The sequence below is a fragment of the Staurois parvus genome, unplaced genomic scaffold (assembly GCF_062004578.1).
Source record: "Staurois parvus isolate SC_StPar_1 unplaced genomic scaffold, SC_StPar_1.0 ptg000704l, whole genome shotgun sequence".
Lineage (NCBI taxonomy): Eukaryota > Metazoa > Chordata > Amphibia > Anura > Ranidae > Staurois > Staurois parvus.
Genome location: NW_028318500.1, coordinates 3,758,591 through 3,762,666, shown reverse-complemented (window position 1 = coordinate 3,762,666; position 4,076 = coordinate 3,758,591). Strand labels below are relative to the sequence as shown.

Here is a 4,076-nt window from a genome sequence, read left to right as displayed (position 1 = left end):
TCCACGATGGATTGCTTTGCAGAGGGCGTTTTAACACCATAAATCTGTGCATTGAATGTGGTTGCAGGACTACGCCATAGACTTGCACTGATCATGCTCGGCCACAGAACTGCCACAATTGGACAAAAATGTGAATTGTGAAATTATAGTTCTGTTCTAAAATATTCCTTTAAAAAAAAAAATGACACACAGACTAGAATACCACATTTAAACATTTACCAATTTATTATCATAAATAGTCAACATAAAATGATGGAACTTATTCAGTTTAAAGTCTGGATGCTTAAAAAGTGACATTTCAGCTATTGGTAGATGCAGGTGGGATCAATAAGCAAATATTTTATTCAGTCCCTTGGGTACAAAATCTTGATGGTGGAGTTCATAGCTCCTTCCACTTGCTGCAGGTATTATAAAGGGTCTTATTTCTTGGATTTTTGCTATGGACAGTAATGCATCACGGAGGAGGCTCCTCCTATGGCAGAAGAAGCAAGAGTCCAACATAAGGGATGCAAAGCCAGAAGGCAAATCTTACCACAAGAGTCCATAAGAGATAAAAGACACTAGTGGGTAGTCATGGCCAAAATATATATGTATATTTATATTGCACCATCAGTGGGTGACCGCTTGAATCCACACAGCCAAATGAGGCATTGGGGCTTCCAAGGGATTTCCTGTGCTCCCAGTTTGTATATATATATAGGATGTACTATGCCAAAACACCCCAACTAGTAGGCAATTCAGTTTGTCATCTTGTCTCAAAAAAAATAAAGCAGACATGTAAGTAAAGCTGGCCATAGATGGATCAAAATTCGGCTGGTTCAGCGGGGACTGGCTGAATTTTGATCCATGTGGGGCGGCTCCCCCTCGCCAGAAGTCAATTTAATTATTGACTTCTGTCAAACAGGCTTGTTGGAAAATATTTCTTTATCAGCATTAGAAAGGAATGGGCTGCAGGCGCTGATCAGTGTATTCTGATAGTAGAGAGTCCTAGCTGTTATAACACAATATCTCAGCTGGAAAGATTCCTCTGTCCTCTCGAGTGTGGATATTGGAATTCGTTTGTTTTCTTCCATTCAGTCTGCTGGCTAAAGAACAATAATAATCCATCCATCTATGGCCAGCTTAACTTAGCAGCGTTCGTAACATATTCTCCCTTTAAATCTACCTCACGCATGGCTTCAAATTTGGCCTTCCGAATTTCAGCCTATCAGATGCACTTTTAAGGTATTTAGGCAGCTGCACCAGAATACAATAGCCAGCAGTGGAGGTTCTCCATTCTATGTCTTGATTGGATTTCTACTGGATTTAGAAAATTATACCAGCAGGGCTAGCTTTAGCCCCAGAGATAGAGATGCTGACCCTAGGGAAAAGCCAATGAGCACACAATGGTACAATTGGCATTCTTACAACTTCATATGTGTGGCTGTCTGAACACTTTCACCTGATTGTACATCAAACTTATTTTTGAATAATTGTATTTGACCAAGTAAAACTATTGCTGTATATGCTCCATTACCAGCACTGACATTGATGTTGGTATAACCAACTCAGATGTTGATTTTCAATACAAAGCAGGGACATACAAGTCTGTTAGAGATCCCCCTTGTAGTTACCTTACCCAGGACCCTTCTAAATTAGTACCCTGATGTCTTCACATGAACTCATTTTCCTGTATTAAAAAAAAAAAAAAATGAAAGTTTATTTTATGTACAAGTACAGCACAATACAGTGGTCCACAGTGTCCACCCCCACTCCTACTTTTTATCTGAAACCTCCAGCTTTGGGCTTTCTTGTGCCTCCAGGTCGACTGGGACTGCTTCCCAGGGGCTACTAAGATCAAACTTCCAGAATTCCTGGAATCACACGTTTCAACTCTTAATAATGAACCTGGAAGAAGAAAAATGATATTGTATCAAACTATCTTCAACATGAAAACTGCAACACATGGCATATTCTGAAGAAAAATGTAAAAAAAACCAACAGGCTGGTTGTATCCAAGTCGATCGATTGATCAACTTGGGTACAATCAATCTGCCCATACATGGATTGAATCTTGGCTGGTCCCTGCTAAACCAGCCAAATTTCAATCCAAGTAGCTTAAAGTGGTTGTAAATGCTTACATTTACCCAGTGAAGTGACCGGTCTCAGGTGATATATAGAGAAGAAAAATCCATCTACATAAGTTGCACCTGTCTATCTGCAGTCTTCTCCTCTCTACATCCATTCAAAGTGCTGAATTTATAAAGCTTGCCTGAGAATTCAGAAAAAGGCAGCAGAGAGCTGAAGTTACACGGCAGAGAGCTCAGTGAGGAGAGTTCAGAGAGCAGATTGAAGGGAATTTCTACTGAGGATGAGGTGGAACCTTTATCGTGGGATCTTTAGGATAAGGGACTTGTCACAACCAGTCATTACAAACAACTGAAATAAACTAAAAAAAAAAAAGACAGCTTTCCCCATGATGAAGTCACATGACCCGGTGGCGTAACGCATACGGGAGGGGCTTTGACGTCAAAACGCTTGATGGTTCCATACTGATACCAGCTGGTTACACACAGAATTTCAATGCTGCCATATTCAGGAGGCAATACTTTTTCCACAAAGCCCTTTCTGTACATTGATCAAATGAGTGTACTACTTTTTATCAATAAATGCTTGTTTAAGGATAAAGCACTATGATCTAGTTACTCTTAACATATCCACCGTGAGAGGAGAGCCAACTGATGAACGAAAGGGATCCCACTCAGCAGGACACCATCTCATCCATATTTGGTGTAATTAAAGGGACACAGGCTTTATACGACCTCGCTTAACGGTTTGGTCATATACTTGAGGTGAGAACACAACCGGTAGGGGTGCACGCATTTAAGGTGTATTCACACAGAAGGTGTATTAAGAAGCACAGAATGTATATATTTAAGTGAACACAAGACTTTTTGAAGAATTATATATGGACTTTTTTTTATTCACAGTGGATTCATGTAATACTGCACTAAATGTTATTTGGGCATGTATATATATATATATATATATATATATATATATATATGATTCACATTATATTGATAACAGTGGAGCATGGCACAATTTGGTATTTATAATTAAATAGACACATTGGTATGAGTATGTGTTAGGTGCGGGCAATCTACTAATTTGCAAGTTTCTGTTTGGCACATAGTAAGCGGTATAGCAGCTCACAAGTTTTGATTATAATTTATGTCATAGTTACCTGCTCTGTGCAATGGTATTGCACAGAGCAGCACCGATTCTCCTCTTCTTGGGTCCCCTGCCAGCACTCCGGGCTCCTCCCTCCTGCCCCCATAGCCTACTCACTCCTGAGACAGCTAAACCCCGCCCCTGCTCTCTCCTCACTGGCAGTGATTGACAGCAGTGGGAGCCAATGGTTCAAGCTGCAATGTGTCAGCCAATGAGCGAGAGAGAGACCTGGGAGAGTGGAGGCTCCTGTGCACAGGGCTCAGGTAAGTTTTAGGGCAGGTTGGGGGGAAGCAACACACAGGTTTTTTACTTGCATGTATAGAATACATGAAAGTAAAAAACCTTCAGCCTTTACAATCACTTTAACTGATATAGGGTCATAAATCGCAATATTTATTATAACCAGAAGATGGCGCCACACCACAGCTTTGCATGAGGTCACCAGTAATAATGGTACATAATCCACCACATCAGTATCTCTTCATGCCCCCCCCCCCCCCCCCCATTCACTAGTCTTTATGAAGATTATGTCACTTATTGTACCTTTATGCTGATCATCTCACAAATTTCACAGGGCTAAAGGTTATATTTAGGAAGCACTAGCGCTGCTCACATATTTATTGTTTTTAACTGATAGCAATACACAGTTGTGTTGATGTGAATTAGGAAAGGGGCCCGACGCCTGTGACATATAGGGCACTGCGGAGGTAGTGTTTTTTAACCTTTAGCTCTGTTGCGGGCAAGCAGCAGGGCTCATCTGTCAAGTGGAAGCATTTGGGCAGCTGCGCTACTGCCCGATTGCTTCCACAAAGCCCACTACAGTGCCAGCCTCCGCCCCCCTTCCCGCTATGTCTCCCAGGCTC

The 4,076-nt window shown here is 41.3% G+C and overlaps 1 long non-coding RNA gene across 1 annotated transcript; it reads right to left on the bottom strand.

The window, feature by feature from the left end:
• Nucleotides 1-202: 202 nt before the first annotated feature.
• Nucleotides 203-2,954, bottom strand: LOC149445928 (uncharacterized). The gene is made up of 2 exons (XR_016306289.1): nucleotides 1,759-2,954; nucleotides 203-1,669 (listed from the first exon to the last, which is right to left on the bottom strand). It is a non-coding gene; the product is annotated as an uncharacterized LOC149445928 (long non-coding RNA).
• Nucleotides 2,955-4,076: the final 1,122 nt, after the last annotated feature.